The 25,940-nt window shown below is 43.2% G+C and overlaps 1 long non-coding RNA gene across 4 annotated transcripts in view; it reads left to right on the top strand.

The window, feature by feature from the left end:
• The window catches only part of LOC117095184, a 173,779-nt gene that overhangs the window by 16,532 nt on the left and 131,307 nt on the right, over window positions 1–25,940 (top strand). The window contains exons 3-4 of one of the 4 annotated variants that reach the window (XR_004441848.1): window positions 11,556–11,668; window positions 15,639–16,559. This is a non-coding gene — a long non-coding RNA (uncharacterized LOC117095184). Of the gene's footprint in view, window positions 1–11,555; window positions 11,669–12,668; window positions 13,112–15,297; window positions 16,560–25,940 lie in introns of those variants that run through there. The other 3 variants (XR_004441847.1, XR_004441850.1, XR_004441849.1) reach the window with 3 other exon arrangements.

Raw genomic sequence — 25,940 nt, 5'->3', positions numbered from 1 at the left:
GACCACTCAGGGCTCCAAAATTGCAAAGCAGAAAACTCTAGACCTTTGGAAGGCTTAGGCCCAGCATGAGCACAACACCATTCCCACCATGCTCTATTGGTGAATGCGAGTCCCAAGGCATAGCAGATTCATGAGGGAGAGGTGTGTTTCCTGGGGGGCCATGTCTACTGACTGACTTTCCTGGGACTCCTTCTGGCATCCAGTGATCTGTCTCCTTCCCATATGTAGAACACACTCTGCTCCCCCAATGTTTTATTCCAGCGTGGATCAGGTTCAGGCTGAAGTCCACGTTCTTGTCCCCCAAATCAGCTCCAAGAGCAGACAAAGGGCCTCAGGCAGTTTTTAAGGTTCATCTCAGTCATTGTTCTTCGTGAATAGAAGACTAGGAATAAAGAGACAGATGACTTGTTCATTATCTTCTAATGTGTAATGATGAGGCAGAGATGCATTCATTACAGCAGACAAGCTTGTAGGAAAAAAGGTGGGAGACTGAAGATGTATGGACGTCACTGGTCCACGTCAATCCTGGAGTTGATGTGGCCCCATCTCTGCAGTCCTGCCCCTGGGTCTCCATAGCGTTGGCTCTGCCCTCTGAGTCTTCCTGTCCATGGGGAGCAGTCTCACTTGTAGTTCTCAGCATTTTCAGGCTGCCTCCTTCCCAGAGACTGCTGAGGCCTCTGAGAATGCTTTACATTTTGAGCTGTATCAGTCTCTTTCAGACCAAGCTGGTAAAAGTTCTTTTAAAAAATTATAAATTTATTACACATCAAATTAAAATTCTCTTCCATTTCCTCTTGGGATGGGTCACGTGTGACATTGCTTTCTTTTTTTTTTTTTTTTTTCAGACGGAGTCTCGCTCTGTCGCCCAGGCTGGAGTGCAGTGGCCGGATCTCAGCTCACTGCAAGCTCCACCTCCCGGGTTTACGCCATTCTCCTGTCTCAACCTCCCGAGTAGCTGGGACTACAGGCGCCGCCACCTCGCCCGGCTAGTTTTTTGTATTTTTTTAGTAGAGACGGGGTTTCACCGTGTTAGCCAGGATGGTCTCGATCTCCTGACCTCGTGATCCGCCCATCTCGGCCTCCCAAAGTGCTGGGATTACAGGCTTGAGCCACCGCGCCCGGCCGACATTGCTTTCTGAGTGGCCATTTTAGTCCAGCTGAAAGGTCTTAACAAAGAATCTTATAGCCGTACTTTTGATCTGATCTTTCACTGAGTCGATTTCCTTATGCAGCTTCAAGTGAATTCCTCCTCTGTGTTTCCTTTCCCCCGTCTGTTATTCACATCAGCCCTCGTTGTGGACGTCATTTTAGGTATGCTTCCGCTGAGCATCGGAGGGTCTTCTTGAGTCAGGAACCAGTTTGCTCACTGATTTCTTAGCTTGGAATCGTACATCATGTACTAGGGAATCGGCTTGGAATCTTGCACTGTGTGCCAGTAGCACATGGCACAGTCCACAGCTCGATTTTTTTTTCCCATAGGAATCTTTTTCTACCAGAGCAGTTATATATTTTTCTCCCACTTTCCTGGTCGTGGTGGCTGTAGTTCTGATTTCCTCTTCCATGAGGAAAGGCAATTTCATGTGACAGTGTGCCCAGGTAGGAAAGAGGCCTGCAGAATTGGGGGCCAGATGGTTGGAGTTTTAATCCCAATTTCTCTGTAACCTCAAGAAGTCATCTGCTCTGTACTCAGGTTCCCTATATGTAAAATAATGAAGATAATGTGAGCTGTCTCATAGATTTATAGCAGAGACTGCTGGTGGTTCACTAAACCTGTTTCTTCTTCTTCTAGTGCACACAGCTAGAATACACTTCCCAGACTCCTTTGATGTTTATTGTAGCCCCATGACTGAGCTTAGCCAATGGAGTATGGGTGTAAGCATTGTGACACACCAGTCTGGCCCCTAAAACCCTTATTCAGGTATCTTCTACCTCCTTTCACCATCCCGATGGCTAAAATAGAGTCTAGTTTCGCAAAGTAATCTTGGAAAACAAGTTTGAGGACAGCAGAGCTTCCATCAGTCGGAGTCCCTGGATGACTTCAAGAAGGACCATCCTGTTGACCTAGATACTTGTCCAATCCAATGCTGTCACAGGAGACAGAAACCAGCTTCTAGGATGATGGAATCATTAAACACACCTTGGCCTCTTTGAAATAGAGCCAGCCTGCCAATACATGCATCATTATTACAAGAGTTAAATGAGTTAATACGTGTGAAATACTTAGGACAATGATTGGAACATAATAAAGGGTTAATAATCATTATGGATAGTGCATTAGTACCAGGTTTATGCAGAGTTCTTAGTGTTAGCTCCTTGCCTAGCACAGGCCCAAGGCCATCTCTTCTGTTCTCCTTTGGTTGGGCAAACCCTGGCCCTGGCCATTAGTATCTGTATTCACTTCTCATAGTTGTCTGGGTCTCAGAGGCGTTAGCTCACCTGCTTAGACTGTTGGCTACGTAGTCCTCCCTGCTTAATGCTGCCTGAAGATTTCTATTTCTTTCCATTTCTACTAACTGTTTCTAAACTACCTTTTATCCAGCAGTTCTGCTTATAGCAGATAGGATGTCCACATGTGCTAATTTTGCCATGTTTTAAGAGGTGACTCTGGAAGATTCTTAAAACCTACAGTAAACAAGTCTCAGAAGCTGCTGAAATATGCAGAGTATCAGGAGACCACTGGAAAAAAGAAAGGTTTAATGGGTGTGCTCTGCACCTTCTGTACTTGATTTATCTCAATTATTCTCCCGAATTCACCTGGGAGTGATGATTCCCCTGGAAGTCATCCAATATGAAATGTGCTGCTTCCCACCTTTACATTAACACAGAAAAGTCACTCACTGAAATTTCCAGCATCCTCAGAGCTTCAAGGCAAGTACAGCTGTTCTAAGTAATTTTCATCACTTCTTTTGCACTTTTCACACAGAATAACTCCAAATCACCTTAAAGTTCTTGAGGAAAGGCAGCACCCCATAGTTTTCTTCCCCCTGGCAATTTGTCAGCTTGAGCTGTCTGACACATTTTAAAATTTGGTGTCATATTCTGGGAAGTCAAAAAATCTTTCTGGTTTCCTTCTTGACAGACACAGGACATTAGGGTGAGAAGTGAATTCTCCGGTTGTCTGCCAGGGGCTTCATCAAAAGGGACTAGACTCAAGTGACATTCTGATAAACAAAATAATGAGACTGTGTCTGTAGAGTTTGGTATGACTGTGTTATGAGGCAGTCTGGTTTAGTTGAAAATAGATAGGGTTTCAAATCACTCAGAATTGGGCTTAAGCCCCAGCTTTTCCATTTATTAGCCACATTTTTATCCGTAAAAATGGGAATACAGTTGACTTCAAAGGGAGAGAATTAAATGAGAACACATCTAAGAAAATACCCAGCATGAGACACAATCATAACGACAGTGTCATGTTGAAAGAGAAAGTGGTCTTACACTTCCAGCTGTAATCATGTAGCATATATTGAAATAACTCTTTCACTGCAGACAGCTATAAAATCTGGATTAAAAATAAAATGACACATGTGAAGGCGTTGGAGCCAGAGCAAGGCAGCCAGGACTTGAGGGACCGCACTCCAAGAAAGCAGGAAAGTGCATGTAAATGCCTTGCTACTCACCTCTGGGCACCTGCTGATTCACAGTGTGGGAGGTAGGGCTGGGCCCACAGCAGCCCAAGGCTTATGCAACTCTGGGGCAGTACAGTGGCGTGCATTAAGAAGGTAAGATCTTGGAGAGGTAGGAAACACGGGATTGAGGTAGAACTCCTGTTTGCAACTTCCCTTTGAGGTATTGGCTACTTTCCAAGCTGTGTGTTCTTGAAACAAGACACTGAGAGTCCAAGATGAAAGGAGCAGTACAGAGATGAATATCTGAGCAGAGATTCCGACAGGGTCATGGTGCTGGGAACAGGGAGTGTGGAGGGGTGACGCTGGGAACAGGGAGTGTGGAGGGGCCCTGGTGAACACTGAAGGCTCCCACTGGGACCAGGGAAGACTGTGCCCGAGGAGTGAGACCTATGCCTTAGGAGTGAGGCCAAATGGGAAGGCAACCATGCCCAAAACACAGCTTCAACACAGTCAGAGTGATCTGTCAGAGACGACCTGCATCTGTCTCTCAGAAGAAAGAGACATCCTCTCTGGGGGAAGACAGATCCTACATTTATTTCCTATGTGATATATGGGTATTTCGTAAAAAATTACTAGACATGTCAAAAAACAGGACCAAATGACTAAAAGTCACAGAAAAAGGTGGAAAATGGAAACAGTCCAGGTCCTGGACTTATCAGATACTGAATTTTAAAATCCAGTATTTTTAAAATTTTGGATTTTATGATTAATACAGTCAAGAGAAAATTATGGATAATTCCACCAGAGAACTAGAATTTATTGAAAAATGAAATACTCATTATGTACATAAAAAAGTATAATAACTGAAATTAGGAATTTAAAAAATAGGCAAGTCTATTTTTAGTAGATTAGCAGATTAGGCACAAGAAAATGGATGAAAATGAATTGGAATATTGACCTGGATTGTATTATAGAGGAATTTTATATTTTTTAAAAACAAGAGCTTAAGGGATATATAGAACATGGTGAAATATCTAAAATACATGTTCCTGGTGCTACTCTTCAAAAAAGGAAGGCAAAATAAAGACATCTACACACACAAAAAAACCGAAAAAATGAATTTGTTGACCTTCGTTAAAGAAATTAGAATTTCTTTTAAGTGTGAGTTTTTCACAAAGAAGGGAAATTTCTCCTGATGGAAATCTGGTAGGGAGAAAGGAAGGAGGCACACAGGAAGTGATAAATAAATGGATAACTCCAAATGAATATTGACTTTTTGAAACAATGATTCTAATGTCTTATGGGGTTAAAGTATACGTGGAAATACACAACAATATTAACACAACAGGTGTGAGATAGACAAATGATATCAAATTGTTTTTACAGTCTTGCATTGTTCTGGAGGCGTTGAAGCAATGGTTTAAGACAGTCTGTAATAAATCAAGAACATATATTGTTATTCCATAAATATCAACACATATACATAATGGAAAAACGTAATAAAGAAAAAAATGGAATAATACACCATATTGATTAATACAAATGAAGAAAAAAAACTACAGAAAAGTTATACAGAATAAAAAAAGAAACAAAAAGGTAAATTTAAATGCAAATATATTCATTAAATATAAAGTTTGTATTTGTCGATGATCCAATTAATCCAATTAAAAATGAATGATCTCCACACATATAAACATAGATTTATAATGAAGGTGACAAGCTGCACCGTGAAGAAAGATTAGTTTTTCAACATGTGCTGTTGAATTGAATGGGTATTCATATGGAACAAAGTTTAATCCTGAACCATACTCAGAAATGATTAGAAATGTATTGTAATCTGAATGTGAAAGGTAAAGGAAGTATATACAAATAAATAAGTCTTTAGATGAAAATATGATATAATAACTTTGTGATCTTGGGGTAGGCAAAAATTTCCTAAACAAGCACAAAAAGCACCAACTACAAAGAAAAAAACCCAATATACTGTAATGTATTACAATTAAAAATAGTTTGTTATCACAAGGCATCATTAAGTGAATGCAAAAACACAAGCCACAGAATGGGGAAGGGATCTGCAGTAGATGTTGCTGACAAAGAACACATATTCAGCACACAAAGCAGAACTGCTGCAAGTCAATTAGAAAAAGTTAGACATCTTAATTGAAAATGAGCAAAAGTACTTGAATAGGCACATAGTACGTCTAAATAATAAACCTAAGTAAGGTGCATCACTTCATTAGTCATTAGATGAGTGCAGATTAAATCTATGAGGCCCCATTGCTCTGAGTAAAGTGAAAAAGACAGACAATGCCAAGCTGGGGTACAAGAACTCTGTTACACTGCTGGTGGGATTGGTAACTGACACAATCACTGTGGCTAACGGTTTGGTACTATCTACCAAAGATGAACATCAATGTAGCATAACACCCAGGAATTTTATTCCTAGATATATAGAGAGACAAAATGTGTATACGTGTTTATAAAACTGTAGAAACATTTTAATGGCAACCCTATTTGTAAAAGTCTCAAACTGGATGTTACGAAAAGTTCAATAGAAAGATGCATAAAAAAATTGCTGTGCACCATACAACAGAATACTATCAGAAAGACAAAAAGCAAACTACTGATAGAGCAACGTGAATGAATCTCACAAACATATGTTGAGTGAAAGGAGAGAGTCACAGAAGACTCAATATTGCATTATTTCACTTCTATAAATTTCAAAAGCAGGCAGAACTAGTATATGGTGTTAAAAGTAAGAATAGGCCGGGCGCAGTGGCTCAAGCCTGTAATCCCAGCACTTTGGGAGGCCGAGACAGGCGGATCACGAGGTCAGGAGATCGAGACTATCCTGGCTAACACGGTGAAACCCCATCTCTACTAAAAAACAAAACAAAACAAAACAAAACAAAAAACTAACTGGGCGTGGTGGCGCACGCCTGTAGTCCCAGCTACTCGGGAGGCTGAGGCAGGAGAATGGCATAAATCCGGGAGGCGGAGCTTGCAGTGAGCTGAGATCTGGCCACTGCACTCCAGCCTGGGCGACACAGTGAGACTCCGTCTCAAAAAAAAAAATAAAGAAGTAAGAATAGTGGTAGGCCCTGTGGAGAGGCAGTGTTTAGGAAGGGGCGTGAGAGTTTTTGAGTTGCCAAATGTTCTATTTCTTGGTCTGTGTGCTGATTATACAGTGATGCTCATTTAATGAAAATTTACTGAGAGGTTTAAGGTACACACCCATTCCTAAATGTATATTTTAGTATTTTTTTTTTTTAAAAAGACAAACATTGTCAGACAAAATAAAAAAACGCAATTATTGGCTGCATTCAAAGCCACACCTTAACTATAAAGACACAGAAAGATTGAAAGTAAAAGGAAGGAAAAGCATATTCCATGCAAACACCAAAAGAATGATGTTATCCCTATACTAACATCAGACAAAGCAGACTCTAGAGCAAGAAATATTAATAATGATAAAGAGGGACATTCCATAATGATAAATGCAGCAATGTAACTGGAATATGTAGACAGTTTGTATCTGTATTGATCTAACAGCACAGCCTCAAAGATATAAAGCAAAAATTTACAGCAGTAAAGGGATAGGTAGGCAATAATCATACTTGGAGATTTTGGCAAACCTCTCTGTTGATTTGATGCCCAAACAAAAGCAGTAAAGATGTGGAATATTTATTTATTTATTTATTGAAACGGAGTCTCGCTGTGTCGCCCAGGCTGGAGTGCAGTGGCGGTGATCTTGTCTCACTGCAAGCTCCGCCTCCTGAGTTCACGCCATTCTCCTGCCTCAGCCTCCCAAGGAGCTGGGACTAAAGGTGCCCACCACCACGCCCGGCTAATGTTATTTTTGTATTTTTAGTAGGGACGGGGTTTCACCGTGTTAGCCAGGATGGTCTCGATCTCCTGACCTCGTGATCCGCCCGCCTCAGCCTCCCAAAGTGCTGGGATTACAGGTGTGAGCCACCGCGCCCGGCCAAGATGTGCAATGTTTAAACAACACAATTAGCAAGCTTGAAGCAACTGACCTGGTAGAGCATTCTACCAAAAACTTCAGAGTACACATTATAGTCAAGAGATTTCAATATCTTAAATACTGACCAAAGAGACCACAGGCTTTGTGATAGAGCTAAGCTTACCAGTCCCTGTGGGACTGTCAAATTCTGCCATATTTTAGGGCCTCATTCAAATTCCATTTTCTAATTACCTTTTTGATTACTGCAGCCTGCGTGGATCTCCTTGTTTCCCATAGAGAAACATGGCAGGAAAGAAAAAACCCTGACTTAGAAGTCAGGCAGCCTGGCACCCCCCTCCCAACTGGGTATAGATCCTAATTCCAGAATCTATTTACTTAACAGCTTGGGCAAGTGATTCATCTCACCAGGACTCAATTCGCTGCTCTGCAAAAGGAAAGACAGACACTTGTTTCGGAGGGCTGTTAGGGGGTTGCATGAGATACTATAAGTAACACTTTAAATCCAGAGCAGGTGTTCAGCAGATAGCAGTACCCTCTTCTGTCCTTCTCCAGACTGTTCACCATGATCACTAGTTGACCACATGCCTGGGCCTCATTTCTTCCACATAAATTAGTTTCATCTCCCCAACTAAGCCTTAAAGGGATAGGGACCAATTCCTATTGTATCCCCTGGGCACCTAGCATAAAGTTATGTAATTATAAAAAACATGTTGGCCTGGCACGGTGGCTCACACCTGTAATATTAGCACTTTGGGAGGCCGGGGCAGGCGAACCACAAGATCAAGAGATTGAGACCATCCTGGCCAACATGGTGAAACCCTGTCTCTACCAAAAATACAAAAATTAGCTGGGCGTGGTGGCGTGTGACTGTAGTCTCAGCTACTTGGGAAGCTGAGGCAGGAGAATTGCTTGAACCCAGGAGGCGGAGGTTGCAGTGAGCCGAGATCATCCCACTGCACTCCAGCCTGGTGACAGAGTAAGACTCTGTCAAAAACAACAACAATAACAGCAAAACCCCATGTTAGCAATAGCATGGTCACGGGACAGAGGGAGGAGGAGGAGGAAAAGGAGGAGGAAGAGGAGGAGGTAGAGTAGGAGGAGGAGGAAAAGAATGACAATGAACATGTATTGTGGATAGATTCCACTCTGGGTTCTGGGCAAATGACTTAACATGCAGAGTCTCACCAATCCTCAAAACCCATAATCCCAATTGTACAAGTTAGGTTACCACCTCCTGAGTAGTGAACTTGCCAAGGCTCACTCCATAGACTGATCCAGCCCTTCCTGGCTCAAAAGTCTTGTTGCTTAGCCTCTGAACTACACTTCCTCCATCCATGATAGGTAGCCAGGGTGTTTTTACTGCCAAGTTTATAATTCATGTCCTGAAAGGAATGAGGACCCCCCCCCCCACTGGCCAGGGCAAGTTGGGCAGATGGCAGAAAGAGGGAAAAGTGAAAGGTGGTGGGGAAGTGCTGCTGGGGTGTGCCACTCTGGTGCCAGTACCCTCTCACCATTAGCCACATGAGGCAGACCAAACTCAAAGCCACATAGCCAGGGAACCCTGCCTGACTCTTCCAGCTACTGCAGAAAAATGGGTAGAGACCTTAGGTTCTTGGTTTGCTGATGCTCTCTGAGTGTCTGGCACAATATCTACCCTTCAGCACTTTGCTCAGGGCAGTCATGGAACCTGATGTCTGTGAAACAAGATTGCCAACGTGTCTGCATTCCATGAGACGGAACATCCACATACAAGTTACATGAAGTGGGTTGATCACTCACAGATAGGCAGCAATGGATAACAGAAGCCTAGGATTTGTGACAAGGGCCCTCCAAGGCTCAGGAAAACTGTTCAGATGGAGCCTTGTCTGCTTGTTCCCCACCTGCACCACAGCTGAGGGACCCTGGAAAGGAGCCCATCCTGGGTTTTATACTTTAAGGAAATGGGACTCACTGGGCTGAAGCATAGCAGGACATTGTGTTCTAGAAGAAATGGGGACAGAGCCCGCACTGTTCCAGCCAGGATATCCTCATCTCAGGACGCTGCATTCTCAGCACATTCTACAGTTATTCTTGAGAACTACAAGTGATGAAGAGGGTTTGTTCAAAGGCTATTCAGTGACACTGTGCCACAGCATCAACAGACAGAGCACCAGCAGGACCTGCATATAACCAGATGTGCGGATTTATCCTCTCGATAGATGCCAAAGGGCTCTCTAAATTATAGGATTCTGCAGCTGTGAGAGGCTGCTGGTCAGCAGCACTCATTCCTCAGGACTCATTCCTCCTCGAGGTGACCCGTGGCTCCCCACAACACAGACACTGGGCCTGAGCCCCATCACTGACTGGACCATCGACTGACTCCCTGAAGAAGGCCTTGGCAGGTGGCGTTATCTGATTTGGTTCATGAGTCTGTCTTTAAATTCACTCCCACAACTAAACTGAGAGCACTGTGATGGGAAAAGCCAGCTTTAGTGCTGTCTGCTGCTAAGTATGTTTTTAGGTCACTTGCTCTCCATGGAAAGATAGAATTCTACCCCAGTGCTAAAGATATACTGTTTGGATTTACTTAAATAAATTTGCAGATCTCTTCTGTTGTAAATATTTTATAACTCAACAGTTGTTTTGGCCCAGCAAGCCACTTTATGAGTCTTTCTTGTTGTAACTGCTCTTATTTTAGCTCTTATGTCCAACTTTAAAAGCAGGTAATATGAATTCTTTGTACCTCAATAGTCATTTCAGTGGAGCTCCGTCCTTAGATATCTGATGCCTAGGTTGCTAAGTAGCCAAAGTGTAGAAAGGTTGACTCATAGATGATAAATAGATAACTAACAGGTATTGATTTAAACTGTAGTGATTATAAAGATTTATTGCTCTAAGAAGCATATATTGACTATAAAAAGTAAGGTCAAAATTTGACATTGAATTAGCAATAAATATTGATATATACCAAGCAGAAAAGCAGTAGATGTAAATAATGCTCACTGCATGTTGAATCTAAAGATGAATCATTTGCTCTCCAGCCTCAGGTTCCCAAGACACACATATAGCAGATTTGTTAAAACATGGGAAAGAAAGTGCCTTGATACAGAGCAAAGTGCCATGGTAGCAGACACATTCAGACAAATGTCATCTGTGTCTGTTACCATGATGACATTAGGATAACTTTTTTTTTTTTTGAGACGGAGTCTCGCTCTGTGCTCCGCCTCCCGGGTTTACGCCATTCTCCCGCCTCAGCCTCCTGAGTAGCTGGGACTACAGGCGCCCGCCACCTCGCCCGGCTAGTTTTTTTTTTGTATTTTTAGTAGAGACGGGGTTTCACCGTGTTAGCCAGGATGGTCTCGATCTCCTGACCTCGTGATCCGCCCGTCTCGGCCTCCCAAAGTGCTGGGATTACAGGCTTGAGCCACCACGCCCGGCCAGGATAACTTCTAAAGTATGAATATTCCTGTTGCCACACCAGTGCAACTGGTCCCAGCTTGATTTCATGCCAGGCACTGAGTCAATTGTAAAATAACATTGTGCGAGAGACCACACTTACTCCAGCTAGCTAGAGGAGATACTGCTACTCTCCACCCAGTGGAGAAACCCACTGGGTGTTGCTCACAAACAGCACTTTCAGAACATAAAAGTGTATGTGCATAGACCAAGCATCTGGATGGAAAGCAAGAAATATGGTCAGCAAAGTTCTGCCATCTGAATTTTCCTTTTCATTCAGATGTTGTCATGACTTGGGTCATGTCTAGGTCATAGCATCTAGAACACTTCATCTAATCGTACAGCGATTTCTCTACCATCTCTGTGCCTTTCTGCCTCTCTTAGCATGGTGCTAGCTGCACTTCTGAGGCCCACTGAGAGGATCACTGAGCACAAAAACTTGCCAGAGTCTAGTGTTTGGGTCACAATAGTTGACCCTGGTGTCTACAGATACATTTCAGCAAAGCATTAAACTACTGAAATTTTATGCAACTTGCAATTATATTTATATGCTATGTAATTCTCCTTAGAGAGAGGCTCTGGATACATTCTAAAGAGATCTGTGGCCTGAAGGAGGAGGAGAACTTATAAAGAAACATGTGAATTAAAATGGAAGAAAGGGACAAATGGAAGCATATCTGAGGTAAGAAAGAGATTTCTTATTGTTTCTCATAAAAGCATTCTCAGGGGACCTCTGGTGCAGCTGCAGCAGGAACCCATATTTAAACCCACATCATTTGGTACCTGAAAGTGGAGTGCTTGCCCCTCTTCTTCTGGTTCAATTCTGCCCTTCTGGAAAATCCCAGCTCAATCAACACCCTACATTCAGTGCAGTTTACCCTCTCCTCCCCTTCTGCCTCACCTGCAGTTCACTCCAGGCTTCACCTCAGGCTCTCCTTTCAGCTGGGATGCTGCAGGCCCCACCCAGTCGTAGCAGGACAATAGCATCTTGTCTTTCAGTCTCAGTTGGAGCCTCACTTCATTTGGGAGCCCTCTGATTACCCTCAGTTGGCTTCTCCACCATGATCCTTGTCATCTATGTTCATTTCTCTAATGGTTCTGACCACGCTGTTTTAGAAGCATCGGCTTTGTCTTTCTCCCTCGCTCGACTGTGCCCTCCTTGAAGGCAGCAAGCATGGCTTTCATCCTCATATCCCCAGCCCCCAAGGGCAGAGTCTCACTCTGCAGAGAAGCTCAGGAGGTGCGCGCCACAGGAGCTGTCCACAGCTGCTGGGACTCTGCCTGCTCCAAGCAGCTGTGCAGGAGTCACTGTCTGCACTGCAGCTCTGGGTGCCCAGCCCCCACGGGGCTTCGGGGTGCTGTGTGGTTGATCACGGCACCCTAGGCGGAGGGGAAGTTACTTGGAAACAGAGCCTGCTTTCATGCTTTCTAACTCACAAAAAAACCCGGCCCATATAATTCCTTGTGAATGCCTGTGAGGGTCAGGGCAGGGCCCAGATGGACATCGGTCAAGGGGAGTTGAGCCCCTCCGGTGTTTGCCACGTCTCCAGGAGGAGACACTGCCTCTGAGTCTTCACGGAGATGGGATTAAGAAAGAAAATTGAAATTTTGGGAAAGAAATGCTTGAGTTTTAATGCCAGCCATCAAGGATGTAAATGGTCTTTTACTGTCAACCACATCAGGATTGCAAAAGTGGATCAGGAAGGGGATGCCACAACCAGATCCAGCCGGGGAAGTGCCCTCCTTCCCCAGCCTGAGACTCCTCTCCCTCACTCAGACACAGGCCTGGGGTGACCTGTGAGGGAAATCTCATCACAACATGTGCCTGGGAAGGGGACTTTGTCTCTACTCCTCAGAGACTGCATTCCCGTCACCGAGAGGCAACAGGCAGCCAGGCTGGGAAGCTTCTTCATTCTCTCAAGCAGCACAAGCAGGAAACAGTGAGACCTCCAGTGAGAAATGTAACTGCAATACATCGTTAGAGGACATCTACGTAGTTGGAGAAGCAGTCTATATTCATGGATCAGAAGACTAGTGCTGTTTAGTTGGTAATGCTTCCCAATTGACCTACAGATTCAAGGCAGTCCCCATGAGAATCTCAGGTAACTTCCTTATAGAAATTGAGAAGCTGATTCTAAAGTTTATATGGACTTGCAAGGGACCCAGAAGAGACAAAGTAATCTTGAAACAGAATAATAAGGTAGGCGTACTCATACTTCCTGATTTCACAACTCACTACAAAGCAACAGAAATGAAAACGATATGATCCTGGCATTAAGAAGACATAGAGATCAATGCAATGTCCTGGAGAGAGTCCAAAAATAAATCCACACATTTAATAGTCAACTGATTTTTGACAATAGTGTCAAGACCATTCAGTGAGTAAAGAATGATCTTTTCAACGAATGGTACTGGGACAAATGTATGCAGCCATGTGCAAAGAATGAAGTTGAACCCTTACTTCACTCACTTTAAAAGTTAACTTTAAGTGGAGCAAACACCTAAATATAAAAAGTAAAACTATAGAAATCTTCGAAGAAAAAAATAGGATTAAATCTTCACGATCTTGAACGTGGCAAAGGATTCTTAGATGTGATATCGAGAGTACAAGCAATAAAATAATTATACTTTGTCAAAATTAAAAACTTTTGTGCTCTAAAGGAAGTTATAAAGAAAATGCAAAGACAAAACACAGAATGGAAAAAAAATCTGCAAATCACATATCTAAAAAGGAATTTATATCCAGAACAGATAAAGAGCTCTTCAGTTCTTCATTACTGAACTTTCAGTTCAGTTCTCAGTAATAAAGCAACAAATAATTTAATTAAGGAATGGGCAAAAGATCTGAGGAGACATTTCTCCAGGGAATATGTACCCATGACCAATGAGCACATGAGAAGATGCTCAGCCTCATTAGTCATCAGAGAAATGAACATAAATAAAAAGTCACAGTGAGATACCACTTTACCCCTACTGGCATGACTAGAACAAAAAAAAATTAGATAGTAATAAGTATTGGTGATGATGTGGAAAAATCAGAACCCTCATATCCTGCTAGTAGGAAGACAAAAATTGTGCAGCCTACTTGGAAAACAGTTGGGCAGTTCCTTAAATGATAGAATTACCATGGAGCCCAGTAATTCCACTTTTAGGTGTATGTCCAACAGAAAGGAAACATGTTTACATAACACCTTGTACATGACTGTTCATAGTAGCATTACTCACAATAGCTAAAGGTTGGAAGCAACCCAAATGTCCATCAACTGATGAATGAAGAGAGAAAACTTGGTATAGTCATACAATGGAATATTATTTGTCCATAAAAAGGAATGCAACTCTGATACATACTACATGAATGAAACTTGAAACATGCTAAATGGAAAAAGCCAGTCACCAGAGACAACATATTTAGTATTCTATTTATACAAAATGTGCAGAGCAGGGAAATGTATAGGGACAGCTAATAGATGAGTGGTTGCACAGGGCTGGGGGTGAGGTGCAGACCTCCTAAGGAAGCGACAGCTAAAAGCACAGGCTTTTGATGAAAATATTCTGTAATTGCCTGGGGTGATGATCGCACACATCTGTGAGTATGTTAGAAACCACTGAATTATACAATTTAAATAGGTAAGTTGTGTGGTATATGAATCATAATTCAAAATAACTGTGAAAAAGAGGATGGGAAGCCGGGCGCGGTGGCTCACGCCTGTAATCCCAGCACATTGGGAGGCTGAGGCGGGTGGATCATGAGGTCAGGAGATCGAGACCACGGTGAAACCCTGTCTCTACTAAAAATACAAAAAAAATTAGCGGGGCATGGTGGTGGGCACCTGTAGTCCCAGCTACTCGGGAGACTGAGGCAGGAGAATTGCGTGAACCCGGGAGGCGGAGCTTGCAGTGAGCTGAGATCGTGCCACTGCACTCCCGCCTGGGCCACAGAGCGAGACTCCGTCTCAAAAAAAAAAAAAAAAGGATGGGAAGTCCAGAAAGTTCCAAATTATCTAGCCTGATTGCAGCACAGGCTGCCGTGGCTGATGCAGAGCACACAGCTGGAGAGAGGGAGGGCCCTGCCAGATAGGGAATTGGCACAACATTCCCAGGTCGGTGGGAGCCGGGGCAAGCTTTAGGCTCTAGAATATTGGAATGGCAGATTTCAGTGGGGATGGGAGGAAGAATGGACAGGGTGATCCACTGTTTCATGGTCAACTGCATTTCCAGTTCCGAAAACATTTCTTGCCCTGTAAATGTGCTACTTTCTTTCTCCCCACCCCTACTTACCTCTGCTGGGGATGCCATTGTTCCACCTCCCAGCTCACAGTCCTGGCTTTTTCACTGATCCTGCTAAATATGAACTCCTACATGTGGCATTGGTTCATCCATTTATGTTTTCTCAAGAATAAAGCAATGATTGTTTGACGCTTCCGTGTGACAGAGAGGCAGGATTATCCTGACTGTTGACTCTTTTCCCTGCCTGCTGACTTCCGGTAATAAAGCAAATATTCCCCTCAGCTCTGGCCTCTTTTCTCTATGAGCTGGGGAGTGCAAGTTTGGGCAGCCTGAGAAGTAGCAACCATCCCTTTCATAAACCTTTTTACAAAGATAATCTTTTGGTGTCTTTTTAATTAAATGAAGAATTCCACTGTTCTTGGTAGGACTAGAAAAATATCACAAAAACTCAATGCACTAGAAGATCGGCTAAAATTGCAAAGCACTTACAAATAACATAGGATGTGGTGGCCCAATGAGCAAGGAGTAACAGTAAACATGTGGACCACCGAACCTCGAGGCTGACTCTTCGCTGGCTTCTGCCCCATGCTTGCTGCCTTGGATGTGGTGTAAACCCATGCTGTTCCCCCACAGCATTTCCAAAACGATACCTGGACTTCCTGGAGCAACAGGGTAGAGTTCTTTTGAGTAAAGGGAAAGGAATGGAAGCTGGCTCAAATAACCTGCAGAAGAAAGAGGGTTGAAAAACTACCAAGACTATGGGACTTGCAGCTAGTTACCCTGCAATGGGGCTGCTCTCGGTGACTGTGGGGTTTGTGCTCTGGCCTCTGTGGAATAGCAGGTTTCCCCCAGGGACTTCTGGCATTGGAGCGTTGCATTGGCCACTCCACTTTTTACTCATCCCATCACCCTACACTGTCAATCAAGGGTGTGACCTTCACTTGGAAGCCTGTGTGTCTCCCTGCCAGTTTTCCCAGGCTGTGACTAAGACTGCAGTTCTGGGTCAGCTGTATACCCAGGGTGGGTCCTGGTAAGGACTCATCCCATCTTCAAGAGCCCAGAAGAAACGTGCATGCAAAGCAATAAGTGAAACATAGCAAGGCGGCTGCTGTAACAGTGGGGCGGGTCCAGGCCATGATAGAGACAAGTGTTAGAGCCACCTCCCAGGAAGGCTGCATGGAGGAGGTATCCTGAGGAGAGTCGAAACCTGATGAGCATACATGAACTTGCCGGGTAGACGGGGGCAGTAACCTCCTCAGGTAGACAGTGCTTAGGCCCTTTGGATGACTTCCTGCAGCCCTTAACACTGTCTCCCCTTCTGTCTGTACACAAGAAAAATAAACCAACCTAAGTCATGCTTTCATGTGACTCTGTTTTTTTCTTCCATGAGTCAAGAGACTGTCAATAAATGAGCTCTTCCTTCCTCGACATACAGAACTAAAATGGTATTAATCAGATGCTTAGCAGCATAACTGATAAAGTTCCAAAGGTATCTACGAGGAAGAGGGCAATAAAACGTTATGTTTATAAAAGCAGAATGTCTTAGAGCTTTCAAAGGGTGTTGACAACTACTAATGCTTTCAATTCCGAAAACTTCTCAGAAGTTGTATGATATTATCCTTATTGCACAGTTGGGCAAAGTCAAGTCTTAGGGAGATCATATAACTTCTAGGTCTTCCAGATTTGATGAACTGTAGATGGATAAGCGGGGTTACCTGGACACCTGGTCCAGTGCTTTCCTTTGGCAACAACAGAACGGGAGGAGTGGCTTAGTGGGAAGAGTGGGCAATTCCAGGTAGGAGTCATGAAGCCTCAGTGTGGTGAGGAATCCTACTTTGTACATACTGCTGGGCTCTGAGAATCCAGGGATAGAGACCAAGGGTGTCAAGGACCTGTCGCAGATGAACAAAGTGGAATTTGTAAACAAACTGAAGATCCATGCCTCCTGCCTGGAATTGCTCATTTTCCATGAAAATATAAGGCCTGAGTAGGGAGCGTGTCTATATCACAGAGAGTCTGATGTTGGTCGGGGGGTGGGGGCAGAAAGAGATGAATGCTGTCTACAGAACATCATGAGCAAACACTTCGACACTTGAAAGAAATGTGAACTCTTCCCTTTATAAATATGAGTATCACTGGAGCACTGTTTGTAAAAATGTGGCCACTGACCAGGACTGTCCTTGACTGAACTGTGGGCAGACCCTGAGGAAGAAGGCTCCTGCCAGTAGGGACAGCCATGTGTCCCAGGTGCTAGCAGCATTTTTGATTTATATGAAAAGGAGATTCTGATTTTCTTTCTCAAAAAGAAAAAAAAAGTTTGAAAGATGATTGTGCACATTCTTTGTATAGTGTTTGTGTTTTGTTTCATTCAATATAACTTCACTGAACGTCTACCAGGTACAGACATCATTCCAGATCATGAGGATATAAGGAAAGAAGGGACTATCCTGCTAGTGCACCTTTGCTAGTCCTGTTCCCTCTACCTAGACTCCCCATTCTTCTGGATCACCCTTCCCCAGGAGGCTCCCCGTTTCCTTATACTGTATCCCAGGTAGGGAAGGTACCCATTCTCTCTCTGCTCGCCTCAGTCATACCCCCTGGACTGGGATCCCTGAGGCCAAGTCCTGGCTCTTCTCTGTCTCTGGTCCCAGAATCTCACATGTGAGGCACAGAACAAGTCTAGACAAATGTATAGGGATCAACAGGTACCCTCAGACCCTGTCCCGCGGGTGATAGACTTTTAGTGATATTAAACAGGCCATGTTCACCTCAGCGAGGTCTGCCTGTTGTCAGCTCTGGAAAGATGTGGGGTGTGAGCATATCCTCAAACAGGCAGAAGCCTTCCCTTTTCATGGGTCTGTTGAGAAGAAGCTCCGACAGTCTTCCCTCTGGGGCCTGGGCACCCTCCTTGGGCCAGGTTCTATGAAGGCCATCCCCTTAATCTGCCAATCTCAGTGTTTTTGTTTCTGCCACATCCACATGGCAGGCTGTTTCCAGGCATGGCACTCCCAGAGGTGGAGCCAGAGTTGGGGAAATGTTTTCTAGAAAGGGATGTGCCATAGTAATTGGCCACAGCCTCAGCTCTTCAGGACTGTGCACAAACCTTGCCTCAGCCTTCTATGCCATTATTCAGAAAAACACACTAACAAAGAAAGGGAATTGGCGTCATCATGTTCTTGTTATAGGGATAACACTGAATCCATTCTGAGTGATAAAAATAAAACTGACAAACTGTACTACCTTAACTCTCATGAATAATAATGTGTTAGAAACAGACCTGTGTTCATCAGAAAACAATTGTGTTGCAATTTGCCGCTGATAACCTCTCAAAGATGATGCTGACTCCTGCACCTTTGGGCAGCCAAGGGTCAACGCAGGTGTGGGCAGTCCCCAGAGGATGTGAGAACAGCAAACTTTGGAAGCAGGAAGGGCCTTCGCAACCATGTGGGAGCTGCCGTTTTTGCCACCCTCGATGTGTGGTAAAGGGGCATTGAGGTGATTGTGGCTGCGGCACGCCTGAATAATTGCAAACAACATGATATGCTGCTACTAACGCCAACTTCTTACGTTTCTGGAATTATGCCCAACACTGAGCAAAAGCAAGAGTGCAAATTATATTGTGAGAAGGCTTTGCTTTCTGACTTTTTAAAGGAATATTTAGAGTATTGCATAAGGCTTTCATACCACACTGTTCATGTACAATAAAATGAACCTTTGCTTCCTGCATGACTGTTGGCAGATGTGGTCTTGGAGAAGGTTCTCCTGACTGTAGAGAGTCAGTGCTTCAGCTGGAGGAGATGTAACTGTCCTCCAGCCCTGCCCATCCCTGCTCCCCAAAGGCCTCTTTCAGATCTCTCAGGGGTCAGGCTCTGAGCGGGGAGAAAATGGATCCCTGGGTCCAAGCAGGCGATGCTTTTAACCTGAGTTACAGACAAGGGTGAGATCAGGAAAGGGGAGGGACGGACTTGCTTGGGTGCAACATCGAAGGGGACACCAGAAACTTGGTAATTGAGATAAATGCCACATAATTTAATATTCAGAAAATCAGAATTAATAAAAAGTGGTATTGCTTTTTCCCCTTTTGCCTCAAGCTTCCATAGGGCTTGGCCCAGCTTTGTTTCTGGTCCTGTTACCTAAGATTTTGATATTTTGTTCACTGTGGATTTTGTATTAATGTTGATTTTAAAAAATATTACATGGAAATATTATTCATTAATTTTTGGGTGTCTGCCCCAGGCTAGGAACTTACTTGTATCATTACAGTCCCACCCCTGTTACAGATGCTTCTGTGCACAAAAAAGCACCATGGGGAATCAGAAGGGTGAGTCTGTGCAAGCCTCCAGGGGCTCACGCATTTTCTCTCTCTCCCCATTCCATTTCACCTGTGCTCTCTGCACAGGCTTTGAGGTTGAGGAGGCAAAAGAAAAACAAAAACAAAACAAACAACCACAAAAACACTTGTCTTATTTCCACTGGCGGGCGGTGTCTGATGTAACATCTTGAGTTGCAGCTTCCTAATATACTCCTCATTGGTAACTTACAATTAATTCACGGGATATTCTTGGTTTAAAACAAACCTGGGGACCAGACTGAAAATGCATCTCCGGACATCTGCAGGGATCATAAAAAGCTCAGCATTAGGTAATTCTCTCTATAAGACACCTTCAGGCATAAAAATATATTCGAATAAAAACCGTATTAGGGGATTTAATAGCCTTCTCCAAACACCAAGTGGTTCTTGTATCTTGATGTATTTGTCAGGGAGCATTGTTAGTGGAAGAGAGCTGACGTCACAGGCAGGTCAGTAAGCAGCATGGCACGGATGAGGGTCCGGCTCCTGAGACCTGCACCAGGCACAGCCAGGCATGGAGCAGGTGGGAGCACTCTCTCCATTTGCCAACAGTGCTTATCCTGGAGGCAGGGGAGGAGTTTGGGGTCATTTTTATCTTCCTTCCTTATACTTTCATGTATTTTAAATGCCTTTCACAATAAGCATGTATAATTTTTTTAAAAAGTCATCTTTATATAATTTTAAGTGCTTTCTATAGGGAGGATGGTAAATAATACTTCCTAATTCCAGTAAATACCAAGCAATAGGAAAGCATCTAAGCAGCAATACCAGGTTGGGGGTTAGTAATGAATGGAATTGTTGGAGCTCATGCTGTGAAAAACTGAAAAGTGTTAAAAACCCTGCCACAAGGATTCCTGTGGTCCTACTTGAAAATGAGGAGAGGGACTTGTCTCATATCTCAGAGCTGTGGAGCCTCCATGCAGCAGTCAGGCCTCTATCAGAGTTACCTGCTGTGTGGACAGCGTCACTGCGGCTGGAGGTTTCACACCCAAGATGAGATCACAGTGAGGGCTGGCAGTAGAAATATTGTTAATTTGGCAGAGTTTGCTGAGGTTTTCTTTCCAGCTGACCCTAGTCCATAGCTGTAGAGCTTGAGAAATTTCACCTGGGAGAGCCAGATCTCCTCAGTAAGGAAGTCTCCTGTATTAAGAGGCCCGTGAAGAAGGGTGGAGTTGGGGGTCTGGAAGTGTGGATGGGCCTGGAGCAGTCAAAGGGGGAAGGCAATGGTGGTTCAGCTAAGATGGGCATGGGGTCCTGATGCTGGGCTGGAGGAAACCAGGGGCTCTGCCGCGGGGCTGGGTGTCTGCTAGACCCAGCTGAGGTGAGCTGGCTGTGTGTATGTGTGTATGTGTATGTCTTAGAGGGGCCGTCAGCACACAGAAACTATGGCCTGCCGAGGAGGCTGAGTGAGTGAGGCAGAGAGCACTGTCAGACACTGCTCCCAGTTTAGCCTGAGTGTGAGTGTGAGGTGTCAGGAGTAGAAGATGGTATTGAAACGTAAGTTCCAGGAAGATGAAGATTTCCTCTGTTTTGTTCACTATGTGTGTATTCAAAACTCCTTGCAAATATTAGACACTCCATAAGTGTGAAGTAAACGAAGAAAGGAAGGAAGGAATGATTGATACTAGGAAATGAACAGCAGGGTGGGGTAAGGTATAAGGCTCAAATGTAAGTTGGTAGAAGTGATGTTACCTGACCTCAAGACTTCTTAGAAAGCTAAAGTATTAGATACAGTGTGGTATTGACATAAGAACAGATGAAAAGATCAGTGGGGCATACAAAGGCCAAAGAGACCCATGTTAATAGAGTCAATTGATTTTCAACAGACACATGAAAGCAAGTCAATGAGTTAAGTCTTTTAAACAATTGGTGCTGTAACAACTGAATAAAGGAGACAGAAAAAAATTTCCACCTTCTTCTACACACCATATACAGAAATTAACTTAAGAGGGATCGTAAACCTAAACATAAAAGCTAAAGCTATAAAGATTTTAGAAGAAAGCAAGAGAAAATATCTTGGTGGCTTGGGATAAGCAAAGAGTTTTTAAGTAGGCTTAGAAATTGATAACCACAAAAGAAAAAAGATGATTAATTAGACTTCACAGAAATGATACCATTAGGAAAATGAAATGACAAGCCTAAAAGATAAAATATTCACAAAATATATCTCTAACAAGGAATTTCAAGAATATGGAAGGAACTCAAACAACTCAGTAAGATAAAACTGTCACATTAAAAATGGCAAAACGTTTGAACAGACACTCTACAAATGAAGATATATGAATGGTCAATAAACACATGGAAAGGTTCTTAACATTATCAGTCATTAGGGAAATTTAAGATAAAACCACAAGGTAGCACACTTTAAGCACTAGAATGTCTAAAACCAAAAAAAAGTGACAGCACTAAGTGTTGGCAAGAACATGGAGTAGCCAGAACCCTTATATGCTCCTCATGGGGATGTGAAATAACATGATTTATAAGAAAATCCTACAGTGTAAGACAATGGCTTATACTTTATATCATTTAAACATGCACCCACGTTTTGGCCTTCTCACGTCATTCCTATAGGTTCATCCAAGAGAAATGAAAATTCATGTCCATACAAAGATGAGTAGGTAAATGTAATAGCCAAAACAGGGAAAAAACATGCCCATCAAAGGAAGGTAGGCAAATTACGGTATATTCACACAGATGTCTCAGGAACGAAGAGAAACAAATTACTGATACACTGACATAGATGAATCTCACAGACTGCTGGTCAAAAGAAGCATGTGAAGCTCAAGAACAGGCAAAACTAATACGGGGTAAAAAGAATTAGAACAGTGATTACCTTGTGAGATTGAGGGATTGAGTAGAAAGGAACAGGAGAAAGCTTCGATAAAGAATGTAAATGTTCTAAATTATGAGGGGTGTAAGTTACACAGGTATATGTGTGTGTCAAAATTTTGTGGCTAAGGTTTGCATATATATATATATATTAAACTCGAGTAAAAAAACTGTCATAATGATATTAAAAATAACCCATTGAGTGAAGAGATGAAAGTGGGAGAAGGTATAGATGGAACAAGAGAGGCAAAATGTTAATTGTTGAAGATGAGTGATGGATACATAAAGAATTATTATACAATTTTGGTTAATTTCTTGAGTGATAGGGTTGGAATGTGTGTTCTCTCCAAATCTCATGTTGAAATGTATCCCTAGTGTTGGAGATGGCGCCTGGTGGGAGATGTTTAGGTCATGGGGGCAGATCCCTCTTGAATAGCTTGTTTCCCTCCCTGCAGTAATGAGTGAGTTCTTGCTCTGAGTTCATGCAAGCTCTGGTTGTTTCAAAGAGCCTAGGACCTCCTTGCACCCTGACTCTTGCTCCTACTCTTGCCATGTGATGTGCTTGCTCCCACTTTGCCTTCTGCCATGATTGGAAACTTCCTGAAGCTTCAGCAGATGCTGACACCATACTTCCTGTAAAGCTTGTAGAACCATGAACCAAATAAACCTCTTTACTTTATAAATTACCAGTCTCAGGTATTCCTTTATAGCAAAACAAAAACAGGCAAACACACTGATTTCATTTGGATCTGTGTCCCCACCCAAATCTCATGTCTAATTGTAATCCCCACTGGTGGAGGTGGGGTCTGGTGGGAGGTGATTGAATCATTGGAGTGGAGTTCTCATGAAGGGTTTCGCACCATCCCCATTGGTACTGTATAGTGAGTGAGTTCTCATGAGATCTGGTTGTTTAAAAATATGTCGCACCTCCCTGCTCTCTCTCGGTCCTGCTTCTGCCATGTAAGAGGCCTGCTCCCACTTTGCCTTCCACCATGAGTAAAAGCTCCCTGAGGCCTCCCCAGAAGTAGATGCTGTTATGTTTCCTATATGGCCTGTGGAACCCTGAGCCAATTAAATCTCTTTATAAATTGCCCAGTCTCAGGTATTTCTTTATAGTAGTGTGAGAATGGACTAATACACCTAATGTGAAGATTTTCATTAAAAAATGTAACTGTTGTCTGGAACTAGCCCTTTTTTTGGATCTAACTGTGTAGTAGAAAGTGGATCACAGCACAGCACTCAGCAGAGATAACACCATCCCAATTCATTCACACAGCTAGCACTTTTAGAAACATCTTTTACATATCTCCTCAAAAATACCCAACATGCACAGCAGGTTAAAAAGCACAGGGCTGAGGCAAAAAGAGGGAAGGCAGAGAAGCTTTGAGAGAACAAGGTTCTGAGCTCTGGGATGTTCTCCTCCAACACTGGGCACTTTAGTGGGAGAAGAGATGTGGGGTGGGCAGTAGGCATGACCCAGGTGTGAGTACCAACAGGTAGGCAATGGGGTAAAATGTGGAGCCGGAGCACTAGATGGGATCTTATTGAAAAGCAATCCAGTGAATGGGGCTGAGAACATCCTTTACCTACTTGATCCTATTCCAATTCCCTAGAAATGGCATTAATAGAAAGTTAATTCTGTAACACTAGAAAACAAGAGGGGCACTTTCTGTGGACCAAAAATAATGAGGAATCCATGGAAAACAGGAGATAGATGGAATAGTGCAGAAGGAAGAAGCCACTTCCTGAAATACGAGCAGTAAAGATATTCAGATGGCCCAGAGCCCATGGCTGCCTGCATGGAGTTGGGGGTGGAGGTATGACGCGTGGTGGGAGCCTGGAGCACACAGGAGGGGGTTCTGCCACTGAAAGGGCATTTCCACCTCAACTCTCCTCTGTCTCATGCCAACTGGAATCCTTAGAGGCTTCCATCTTGGTGCAGGAGCCATGGGTGCACCTGCGCAGACTCAAGCTGTCACCCCGAGGTGTCACTTCTGCTGCTGGCACAGCCTGCCCTCCCTGTGCACAGGACAACACACAGAAGTGCTTCACAGACAAGCTGGCAAGGAGCCTCACAGTCACAGGTGAGCACACAGCTAAGGCCCTCTCAACACACACACACACACACACACATACACACACACACACACACACACACACACTACAGCGGGGAAATAGAACAGAGAAAATAAGACCAATACAACAAAATCCAGGAGTAGAAAAAGTGAATTTCATCACTTTATTATCAATAATACACAATTAGAAAATGAAATAGGAAAAGCATCTCAATTATAGCAGCAACAAAATCTGTAAAAAGAGCTGAAATAAACTTCACAGGAATCTCACAATGATTAATAAGAAATCTATAAAACATTTCTACATTTCTAAAAAGTATAAAGGAAGACCCAAATAAATGGACATATGGCACATTTTTGGATGGGAAAGTTCACTGTTTTAAAGATGTTGAGTCTGGCCAACTTAGCCTATACATTCAATGCTATCTCAATCAAAATTCTAAAAAAGCCTTAATCAACTGGAGAAAATAATTATGCAATTGATCTGGAAAATATAATGCTCAAGAATGGCATAGCTAAAAATAACTGAAAACAGACAAAGAGGAATGACTGGAATAGACAAATAGGTCAACAAAACAGAACATTTTAAAAATAAAAATATGGACATTCAGTCTATAACAAATGTAGCATTTTAGATCAGTGGGGAAAAGTCTATAGAACACAAAATTTGAAGACAGTTGACTATTTATTTTGGGGTTCACAACCTCAAAAGAGTTATAGAAAATAAAACCAAGGAGGGTAAAAAACTCTCTAACAAAAATATTTTATTTATTTATATTGTGCCCATGTGCACTCTAAAGTTATTAAATAAAATGTATGCAAATATATTCATAACATTGGAGAAGATCTTACATAGACATATTTCTTAAATTAAATAGATACATAGCCTCAAATTGACATAAAGCCTCATAAGAAACTATAGAGTAAAAGATCGATACATTGAGTGATTGAAAATTTAAACTTTCCGCAGAAGATATCATAAATAAAGTAAAAAGATAAGACATGAACTTCCACTTCTGTCCAAGATAAAAGAAAATAGGGGCTGGATTTACTCTCCTACCTGAACAAACAACAACACAAACCAGACAGAAGATATAAAACAAGAGTGTTTGGCTAGCCGACCTCAGGAAGCACAGCACAACTGGGGTTGCTTGGCCTTACTTCCTGGACAGGCATTTCAGGCCACAGTTTAAGAATGGGAAACCCAGCTGAAGCTCAGTGGCCTTCCTGAGTTAAGGAGAGAGTGCCGGGATTTCAGGGTGTGCAAGGAGGTGAGAAATAGCAGAGCAGAGCACCAAAATGGGTGAGAGAGGAGAGGAGGGGAGGGGAGGGGAGGGGAGGGGAGGGGAGGGGAGGGGAGGGGAGGAGAGGCCTCTACAGCCCTCCAGAAAAGTCTCTTGAGTCCTCAACTGTGCATTTATCAGCATGGGCTTCTTTACAGACAGTGCCTGTCAGTTTACCTTATTTTATTG

This window comes from Trachypithecus francoisi, unplaced genomic scaffold, assembly GCF_009764315.1.
Source record: "Trachypithecus francoisi isolate TF-2019V2 unplaced genomic scaffold, Tfra_2.0 Lachesis_group13, whole genome shotgun sequence".
In the NCBI taxonomy this organism is placed as follows: domain Eukaryota; kingdom Metazoa; phylum Chordata; class Mammalia; order Primates; family Cercopithecidae; genus Trachypithecus; species Trachypithecus francoisi.
This window is presented reverse-complemented; position numbering and strand designations above follow the sequence as displayed.